Consider the following 11846-nt stretch of genomic DNA (forward strand, 5'->3'; position numbering starts at 1 on the left):
AAAGGAACAAACGGTAATTAGTTGGTTTTTTTGCCACCATTATTTCCACCACTGCCTACGTGTCTACAGCTACAACACAGATACACACAGCAGACAGATGAAAGTAGAAAACTACTTGTATAAAGAAATCCACCTGTCACACACGAGCTGTGATTGACAAGCTGGTTTAGCAGCCTACACATTTCTGACGTCTTTACACTCCTACTGCATGTATAAATGTTACCGAGTTAAGTCGTTTTTGGCCCAGGTGCTCTTCAGTGGGTGGTCTATGCAGGTGTCCCTCCTCATTAATTAAAACCTCAAAAGGTTACCAACCCAAGGCAAATTACATTGGCAGGAGACGCACACAAAGCAAAGTGATTGTTTACTTAAATGTCAGCTCGCAGCCTCGCCAAACCCAAAGCTTCTCCTTATGTGTGTTATTATAAAAGCTTTAAAGTGAGCTGTGCAGCATTTAAAAATGTATTAATGAAGTCGAATGAATGATTGAGTGCTGCTGCAGTTGATTGAAAAGTTTATGAAAAAATTACAAATATGGAGTAGTTTTCTCTTGAAGCTCCAAGAATCATTGTTTTTATATTAACAGTGGCTCAAATGACCGTGTAATACGAGGTTGCTTATACTAATGAATCCACATAGAATTAACGGCCCAACATATAGGACTCTCCTTCAGATTTATGGAGCGTTTCAGCGTCCTTTAGCAAACTGTTGTGGTTTTACAGTCGGTTAATTTCCAGTTTCAGTTCACTCTCACCATCACCATCCAGGTAGTTTCTTAGCCACAGCTGGCAGGTGGTTTCATCGAAAACGCTCTGCAAACCCCACAGTGCATGGCACCGGACAACTGCACGCAGACAGAGTTAGCAGGTAGACGAGCATTCAGCTGTTAAAGTGTCAGATATTTTTCCGTGGAAAGGAAACCAAAAAAGCGCTAAAAGCAGTGTGAATGCTGGACCTAACATTTATCAGGTGGCACAAGAGTGGACATATAACTCTAAATGAATATGAATGTTTCACAGGCAACCTCTTGCTAACAAGATCACCACATGCACTTAACAAGGTAAAAGAGATAATATGTTAAGAGTGAGTGACAGCTTGTTTCTGCTGCCCTCAAGTGTCCAAAGATAAATAGTTAATACAGGTTTCAAGGTCATGGTGAGATGGGATTCAAGCAGATGAATAGTAATGTCATTAGGTAATGCTGTATAACAACAATAAACACACATTTAAAGTATTTTGTAGCATAGCAAGATCATTTCTAAATGTTATAATGCTTATCTTGTAAATAGAGAAATACCTTTACTAATAGAAGTGTTCCTGTTGTAAGTTTGAGAGCCATGTTTCTTAAATTTCTTTAGCTTTAAATGTCAGTGTCATTGCTCATTGGGTGAACAGAGCCACTAAACTGCACATAACTGCATCACGTCTCAGAAACCATACAAAAGAACACCCCAAAAAAAACTGGTATTTTCAAATATATCTTTCTCATAAATTGTATTATCCAGCCAGTCCCTTTTAAAAAAAGAGATTTTTCCAACAAATTAAATAAACCTACTGAGTGATGATGTATAAAACCGTGTGTTTATAAAAGGTTTGCCTTTATTTCATGTGTGTTATCATGCTTTCCATACAGTGCAGGGTTTGAGGTCACTTTGCACCGCAGCATACCTTCCTTTGGTCCTTGTGTTTTTACAGAGAAGCTCTTTTCCCTCCTCTGAATAAAGGAGGCTCTATGCACTCTGCCCCCAGCCAGCTTTGTGCTTATGCAACCAGCTGTTTGTCTGCTTTGCTCATCCTGTCCAGGGAAAGCAACTGTCTAAACAGCACTTGTATCATTGGATCGGAGAGGCTGTTATCTGAGCCTGATAACACAAAAAAGGTTAAAAGCCCGAATAGATTTGACTGATTCCACCTGAGGTATAGGATTGCCTTTTTGTGCTTATGTTTGAGGTTAAAAGACGAGCAAATTCAGCAGTGACCGCGGCAACCTCCATCATCTCTGGCAGATTTTACTGTTAGGACAAAGGAGACTTTTCTAAAGCCATGCAGATGGCACAGAAAAACCTGATATAACTAACCAACTAGATTAAATTAAAGCGTGCCCACTAATTGTTATACACATCTTTAAATAAACTTTTTTTCTGAAACAATTTATTATGATTTATGGTCAGAGAGGACCCAAAGGTAGTTTCTCACCATGGAAATGTTCAATAACTTACTAATGGTTCACTAATCACCTTGGGGTGGTGGAATAAGCTGGAAACAAAATTTACATATTAGCACTTTAAAGTTATGAATCTCACAAACGAGTATCTTATCTATATCAGCCAACGCCCGTCTTGTTACTTTCGGACTCACCGTAGCCTGAAGATGTTGCTATGCTCAAAGGGCGTATTACATCCTCTTGCATTATGAAGATAATGATTGCGTAAGTTCTTGTAAAGCAACAATCATCATATTATAGAAATCACATTCAGCAGCACAAAAACTCACAGCTAGCTCCTTTAAAGTGAAACCAAAAGAAAGCTTAAAGAAGCTAAAATGCTCAGTGGAAGAGAGAATGATAATAACCAGATGTGGGCTCAACACTACAACTAACCCAATTTTCTTTCACAACACATATTTATTTCTTCCATTGATATGTGTATGTAGAAATGTGTAAAACATGTGTATGTAGTCCTGATTTGCTGCTTTAGCTGAAAATATGCATGATGAAACCAGGGACCCTGTGGCCACATACAGTACTATAATATAAAGACACAGCTTCTATCTTTTCTCTTTTTTTGTGCGTTTTTCTAACGACCTCAAAACAAAAAGGAAATGCATTAGTCCGAAAGCATACAAGCTTTCACCAAGCTTGCATTAACATTTCCAGTCCACCTTTTTTAGGCTCAGGGAAAATTGCAACTGTGCATAATCATTCTCAAATAACATGCGACTGGGAGGCTCAGACTATTCAGTGGTCCACTCGCCCACACGACTAGATGTCCCTCTCGTCTGCCTAAATGCCACACAATTATGAGTGGCTCCTGGTTTGGCAGGCCAAGACAGTTGGGGTTTGTTGAGGACCGAGACTGCATGTGTGAGCGCATAAGCATGTGTGTGTTTGTGCGTGTGTACATTGTGTGAACAGACAAGTCATCTTATTTACCCACCTTGGTGTTAGGGGGTGGCCATTGCCCGCCCAGCTAAATGCCATGCAAATGCTGCCGCTGCCGTCAAGCTGCCAATCACGCCAGTGTTGGCATTCACGGCATGCCGGCGGAGCATTTACAGCGCCTGTGATCTTTACTAAATGAGAAATAACCCTAGCCTGTCCAAGCTGGTCGCGACGTTTAAACAACGCTATACCCAAATTCCCATTGGAAAAATGCTGTGAAGTGAAGACAGCGTATTGTGTCAGAGGAATGATAAAGAAAACAAAGGGGGTGGAGGGAGGTGGGTGGATGCGGGGTGGTAAGGGAGGTGTCTTACTCCCATAGTACAGCCTCATTATGATGATGTGATTTGCTGGAATGGCAGCAGTGGCTCTCGTCACTAATACCAGCTCCCCTGAGCCACGAAACAGCGCTTTATTAAACTTTATGAAAGGCTTAGCTGTCCAATTTATGAGCCTGCCTGCTGAGGACATGAGCATGCAGAGACAGAGGAAACACTGCAGCACCACATCAGATGAGATTACACACAACAAAAACTTTTACCCCTGACGGTACTTTTTCCTCTGCTTTACTCAGAAATGCAAACACAAGACATTGTGTTCGATTATTCTTACAGGAACTGAAGGTATTGTATCAGCTTGCTTACTAAAATACGCTCCTGTCATCTTACATTTGTAAAAATACTCAAACCTAAGCTCTAATATAGAGCATTTTAATATATTTTTTTATAGTACTTTTAAAAAATTATAATAATAATAGTTGAAAATTGATTTGCAGAACGTCCTACCTGTCAATATTGCAGGCTGTACTCGCTGTGAGTAAAAGGTATGAATACTTAGTGTTATTATATTTCATTTTTAAATTGTACAAAAAAAGAAATCCAGCTTTCATTGTATGATACAAGTGTAAATTGGTGAGGGGAAAATGAATTTATACAATTCAAGCATAAGTCTACAACATAACACAATGTGAAAAACGTGAGGGGGTCTGAATAGTTTCTGAACACTGTGCCATTAAAAGAAAGGTCACATTTCATTGTTAATCAAGTTTTACAAACTGATGACAATGATTGAGATTCAAGGTCACTCAAATCTTTGGAGGTAATGTGAAAGCAAAGCTTAAATGAAGAAAACGCCCATTCTTCACTCTTCATTATCACTCTCATTGTAAAATGAAGACCCAAGTGAGCTTTGCAAGTTAGGCACAAACACAGGGATTCATAGAAATCACTGTGAGGAAACAATGATGTAGCATAGCTTACATTCTTTAAATTTGAAAATGTTGGCTTGAGTGTCTTATTTAAAAAAGATTTGAGACGCACAACTTTTAGTAGTGTGGTTGTAAGACTTTTCACAATGTGCGCCCAAACATTGTTGAGAACATTATTCACAGATTAGCCCCCCCAAAAATACTTAAAATATGTCCACATTCAGCAGAGGAAATTGCACAGACAATTACTTTGGCGACAGCTATGTAACCTTGGGTGTAAACAAAAGGGGATCCAACAGTGAACCCTGAGGAACCCCATATTTTACCCCTGAATATATAAAGAGGTGGGAGAACGTATGCCACTACAAAACACAAGCAAATGTTTAAACTTTCAGTTGGTATCAAATTGTCAGTGGCATCAAAGTGGTACAGAAAGGTTGATTCATTGCTGACTAGAAAGCAAGTTGCATGTAAGCAGTTTTTGTTTTCGTACTTAAATTTGCAAGACTGAGAGAGAGGGAGTAAGAGACAAGGAATCAAAACAAGCATAATTTTTGCCTCCCTAAAGCACACTTGACAAAACAATATTTTCATTTCCACCTTATTTTCAGTTTTATACTCTGCAGCAGTGGAGTACAATTACAACAGGGACTTCATTTGTAATGCTACGTTAAGTTTTTTTTCTCTGGAAAGCAGGTGATCACTCACTCACCTCCCCAACACATCTAAGAAACAAAGATGGTGATTATTGCTTAATTGTGATAAGAGGAGGCTAATACCATTCATGGGTTCTCTGATTAACTGGTTGTCAAGGGGGATTGCAAAATTATCTAAAGTCAATGTTATGTTTGGATTGAGTGGATTGATAGTTTACCGTACTGATAATGAATGTGAGCATCAGTTTTGATACTCTGCACTATGGCTGCACAGATTACACACATGACAGTCACGATTGTACACAGAAATAGTGCCGACGGTGCAGGATGCACCCTGCTCAATCCACACCTGGTTGCAAAAAAGGCCTCATTAACTCCTCTGTCTTTGCTGACATTCTGTTATCACACACTGACAGACACACACAGATAAACACGTGCATTAAATATTCACTAAAGTGTTTATGTTGGCAGAGAGACAGTTGGGGAAACATACAGCACACACACACACACACACAAAGACACAAAGACACACAGACACACAAACACACACATGATCCCCAGGCAGCAATTAGTCTTGCCCCAGAAGAGCTCCCTCCCTCATCTCACTTAGCTTTAGGTGCAAATTAAATTTGTGTTAATGCACTGTCACTGGTCTCTCATCACACAAGAACATGTCAGGGTCACACAGAGGCAAAGACAGGTGCTCACTCACACTGCACACTGCACGCTGCACACACACTGAAAACAGATAATTACAGAGCATTTTTTATGTCCTGCTGTGAGAGGTAAAATCTCAAGATGAGCACTGCAGAGTTTTAATTCAGTCTCTCTCTATGTTTTTGGGGCTGAAAACACTGTCACACTAATCACACGACTGAGATTATTGTTAAGCCAGAATTTGCCTATTGTCAGACGGATTAAAAGCATGAATATAGAAAATCTGTTGACAGTTGCAGACATATATTTTCTTTAAGTACTAGAATGAAAAGATAAAAGGCAGCTTGTGAAATGCATAAAAGAATACATCAGTCTTACTTTATCTTATCACTTTTCAGTTCAATTTTAATAACTTTTGAAGGTATTATTTGTGAAATGGCAAGTGAATCATTTATTACTCATCCTTGTCATTCATGCTTTTAGCCTGTAATTTTAAGGTGATGATCTCCAGACAAATATTGACCGTGTTGAAGAAAGATGGAACAAATTCAGTGAAGTTCAGTGCCAAACCAATAAAGGTGCACCTAACAAGCTTCACATAGTACAGATAACAAAACAATATTGCTGTTGAAAATGTATATTGTTTTAGTTCAGAGCTACAAAAGCACATCCAACAGCGAGCTCAAACTATCAATTTCCAATTTATAAATGTCAATGTATTTACTGATAATCCTAAAGAAATTCAAACAAACAAAACAGACAACATAACAACCGATATATTTTCCTTACAATCTCCTATTACTTTCTTCTGAATGTTACATTGGCCCTGAGACTTCAACAGACTGTAAAACACTTTGACAAAGAAACAACCATGCTACAATTTAGAGCACATCTTCATCAATTTGACAATACAGTTGAAGAAAAGAGTCTCTTGCGCTTCAGCCCCTCCACGGGTGGAGGTCGGTGCTCACAGAGAGGACCAGCAACGTAGGTAATAAATGGATGAATTCAAGGAAGAGTCTGGAGTGCACAAATCACTTAATTGCATATTCAATACGTAATTGTGTATTTAATAGGTAACGTTTGTCCTCTGCACCTATTAAATGCAATTAAGTGATTTGTGTGCTCCAGACTCTTCCTTGGATTCATCCATTTTTTACAATACAGTTGTTGTGTGGTCCTTTAGAGAGGTTGGCTAATGCCATATCTTGTGACCAAAGCCACCATGGGAAGAAATTCTGACACCATTTGGGGGCACATATGGCTGATGTACACAGTCTTATCAGTTTTATACTGGCCTCTGATAGTCTACATACAAATTGATGCTGTATCCACTTTTGAAATCTCACAGCGTATAGTTACTTTCACATGTGAAATCAAGATGTAAAAATCAAGTTAGAAATGCAAGGATTTAGAGAGACCTGGTTACCATAGATATTTGTTAGAGTGACGCTATCATTTGGCAAAAGAGGATGTCTAACATAAACCAGGTGGTCATTCAGAATGAAATAAATGCAAAACATAGATGCATTGCCTTATTTCTTCTATATTATCCAATTTGTCACAGTAATTTGGCTTGTAAACAAAGTAAATGACTCAGCAAAACCATAAAAAAAGAATGTGCAGTGGTTCCATGCCCTGACTTTGCCACATGAGTAAGTTAAGCATACTTGTAGCACAGCAGTGCTGAATGAATCAGTGGCAAAATGACAATGTAACACTCAAATCAATGGCACTCTGCTGCTAATGAATGACAAGGCTAATTGTGGGAACGGCTTGTTGCTCTTTGGTTTAGATAAATACTCCGACAAGTGAAGTGCTTTAATTATCCCCAGTGTGTTTGTGCCTGAGCGCCGTCGCCACCGCTTCACTCGAGATGCCTGCCGAATGAGACAAGCTAATTAAGAGTGATTTCCCCGCTCCCCACTCATTAATAACACAACAGCAATTAAGAGGAGCTAGCGGAACATGGCGCATTTGGTGCTAACAAGATTAGCCTCATAGAGCAATGAGTTTACAAGAGACAGACACACACACACACTGAGGCACACACAGAAAGAAATAGGTAAAGCTGGAAGGAGGCTCATTTGAGAGAGACAGAACGATATTAGAAGGTGTTGAAGAGAAAGAGAAATAGTGTGGATGTAAGTAAGTGAAAAGAGAGTGAAGGGAAATGAGACTAAAAGGAGACAAAGGGAGGAAAGGAGGTGAGAAAATAGTGGTAAGGAAAAAGGCAATTTATGTTAAATGAGTAAGACAAGGATGATGAGGGTTGGAGGAAGAGAAAGAGAAGAGGCAGCAGACAGAATAGTAAAAATGGAAGAAAAAAAACATGTGGTATATTTTTCGTTTTTTTTTTTTTTGTCTTGTGTGAATCACCAGAGTGGCCTTTAAATGAGCTGTTGCATAAAGGACATTCAGTTTCATGAGCTCAGTGAATAATAACAGAGGCAAGGAAGTGACTTTGCACCACTGATCGTAACAGCATTTAATTACCAACAATATTTGAGCCTGCATGAGAGTGATTATAGAGCTAATAAATGTACTCAGGGAGTGAAAAATGCAGTATGTACGTTATGTTTACAATCAGGCACCAATTCATTGCATGTCGGTACAAGAAATTCAATCACCCCTACATTAATCTAATGACTGCAGTTTGCTATTAAAAGCCCTTTCAAGCAGCTACTGTGTAGTTTTGCTAGTGCTATATAGCCCATTTGCATTGATAAAAATACCAGAAACATTAAAGGGATAGTTCAACATTTTGGCAAATTCGCCCATTGCCATAATCCCTAGAGTCAGGAGTAGGTTTGTTACCTTTATTTGTCGGTGCGTGTTGTTTTGAGACGCGGCACACAGTAGTTTCGGGTTTCCCTAAATACACACTCCAACAACTCCAAAACGCTCTCGTGGAGAAGTTCATTCATACTGGCCAATGGCAACACCATTTTTCAACTCTTTTTTTTCTTTTAGTGAATGCTAACCAGCTAGCCTCAGTCCACCCCAGCCTGTCTTATCATTTTCTGCTTGAGTCACTGTAGCGTCAAGTCTGCCTTGAAAAAGTAGCAGCTTAGAGGCCGTATTATAACCTCTTCTATTGTAAAAAATGGCAATGGTTGAAGCTTTTGGCAAGAAACCATCACCACCAACAGCGGCTCCCCATAAGAAATCACAATCAGCAGCAGGAAATTACAACTTGCAGACTTGTATAAAAATGCGGTGCAGAAAATAGAAATATCACAGTGACCTAAGTATTCAAGCCCTGCTATGAAACATGAAATTTAGCTCAGATGCCCCTCTAGCCTTATCTCATCTTTGAAATGTCCCTACACCATAATTGGAGTCAGGCTGTAGCAAATTCAATTGATTGGACATGATTTAGTAGGGTACACACAACTGTAAGGTCTCACAGGTGACAATATAATATATCCACGCAAAAACCAAGCTATGAGGTCAAAGGAACTGTAGAGCAATGTATTGAAGCCAAACAGGGGGAGTCTGACTTTGGTAAGGGACATGACCGTACAGTCTATGGACATGACCAAGAACCTGATGGTCACTCTGGCTCAGTGTTGCTCAACCAGGGGTACTCAGACCCCTAGTGGTACTTGGTGTAATTGCAAGGGGTACTTAAAACAATAAAATACAATTTTATTGAGTGACCTTTACAGACATTTATCATTTTACTCCAATAATAACCATAGCCATCATTAATGCCTAGACTGCAGAAGCTAAACTAATTGGCAGTTTTCCCAATCCCATATGTTTTAATGGTAAATTGTTCATATTTTAATGAGAAGCCACATTTTGATGGTTTTGATTGACAGTGGACAGTCTCCATTCATTTCTTAATTGGGCTTTTATTGTGAAATATCGCACAGAAGGATGGTGTAAAACTCACAAATAACAATGGTCAGTGTACAGCGACTTTTGAAATTGCCTATTTGCATTCAGAACTGTTAATAAATATGCAATGATGCATTGAATTAAATTAATTAATAGTGGCAGATTCCAGGGTGAAAACAGCAAAATGGAGAAGAGGATCGTTTATGCGGTGTCCCAGTGTCCCGAGCTATGGGACACGAGACTGATGGTTTACCGTGACCTTAATAAAAAGGAAAAAAAATGGAGGGAGATCTCCTCTTCCTTATTAGAACAAAAGCCAGGGCTATATGTTGAAACTGTGACAGATTCATCTTGCAGAGCTGTAGCCAACTTTACGCCCGAACCAGTGGGAAAAGGGCACAGGCAGGAAAAACATTTCCTGTTCGCTCGCTTAGCAACTAGCGCTAAATATGTGCACGATGCGCGAGCTTGCGCCTTGCACAGCGCCAACCGCGGGGTAGGTCACAGCGCAAACCGCGTTCGGTGTGAAACACGCATACCACACGACAAACAAGCTCGTCCATTACCATTACAAATTGGTGTAAAGTGGAAGCTGTGTTTCAGAAATCAACCTACAGAAATGTACCACCTAACTAAAGTTCCTCTTAGCTCTACAGAGCATTTTAGAGTTTTTAAAAACTTCTCTTTTTTGCTTTTCCAGCCAATGACCTTTGTTGGCGCAGCCATCATAAAGAGCTGGAATACCGGGTACACATATTAAGAGACGACACAACTGAGTTCTTTGTTTGACTGGGGAGAACTGGCACAAAGGCAGGCCATCAGTCATTTATTAAGATTTGCTTCACCTGGTGCACTGGTGCCAGTATGAGGGCACATTCAAGAGCAGTAGCAGACATTTTGCAACAGTTTAACAACCTTACTATTTTGATTCACGCTGAGTGCTCCCATCAACATTGTTTTCAGCAGCAGCAGGCAATGTACCCAACCCTTCCAGCACCAAACCCCACACTGGCAAATCAGAGCAACTAACTGGAGAAAACACTGCAGCAATGAGTTGGTGGTGTTTGTGAAGACCAAAACTGAGTTGGTTTGAGACTACTGTTGCTTTCTGTCTGTCTAATGCGCGACAAGGATAATTGATCCTTAACGCCAAATCTAACCAACTTCAGAGGTTGGTTAGATTCGGCTCTTCCTGCCGGCATGTTTTAGTGTCCTTGGGTAAGATACAGAACCACAGACTGTGTAAAATGTGTGTGTGTGTGTTGTAGTCCTGTATGTAAAGGAAATAACATTACATGAATGAGTGTGTGAACGGATGAAATGTGACTTATGGTGTTAAGTGCTTTGAGTGGTCGGTGAGACCAGAAAAGCGCTATATGAATGCAATTCATTTCCCATTTGATCTGTGTAAGCTATATCACGTCAAACAGGGTATCCCTTAAGACGCCGTCCTCCACTATAAGTTCTGCATTTACGGGTGAAACAACTATATGCAGCAGTGTGGTGGTGACAGATTTTGGGGAGAAACACAATAATTTTTTCAACACACTAAATGTTCTTTAATGCATACTGAACAGTGCCAGATAATGGTAAACCAGTTCAAGGATAAATTCAGAATTCTGTATCCTCTTGGTGCATACAGCATACAGTATCTATAGAAAACAGACTTTGAGGCCATGCAAACTGTGTGTGCATGTGTGTGTGTGTCTGTCTGAAATAGACTGTGTAAAGGATGTCAGTCACAGAAACTTTTCATGCTGCAAGCATGGAGCTCTTGAAAAGAGACTCAATCAGCAGCACTAAAGCCTGCCTCTGCCTCCACCACCCTACTTTTTGTGTCGACTAATCTCCACTGTAGGATGTAGAGGAGCCATTTGATATTGTCTTCCCCGGTGTTTTTCATTATCATCGCCTTACTGCAGCCTGCCGGTGGCATTACCTCGACATTAGTGGGCTTGACAGGACGAGAATCACCACACAATCCTGTCACAACCTCCCATCTCTGCTGTAACCCCACTCGCATTTCAAAGCCCCTCTGCCTCTTCTTATCTCTCACTTGCTTTTTCTCTGCTTTGAGGTGGATCTGCAGCAGGGTCTCATGGACAATACTTTTAGGAAAATTACTGAGAGGTTAGGCATTTTGTCAGAATCCAAATTGCATTTAGGCAGAGTAGAGCACAAAGAACTTGTCATTGTGCACCTGATAGAGACGCAAGTGCAAAACCGTCACTGGAAAGACTGAAAATACAAGCAATATGCAATTTTCTCCACGAATATCCCTCTGCTCAAAACTCTGAAATTAACATAATTATTTGTCAGA

This window comes from Trachurus japonicus, chromosome 9, assembly GCF_045865225.1.
Source record: "Trachurus japonicus isolate A0001 chromosome 9, Traja_1.0".
Classification (NCBI taxonomy): domain Eukaryota; kingdom Metazoa; phylum Chordata; class Actinopteri; order Carangiformes; family Carangidae; genus Trachurus; species Trachurus japonicus.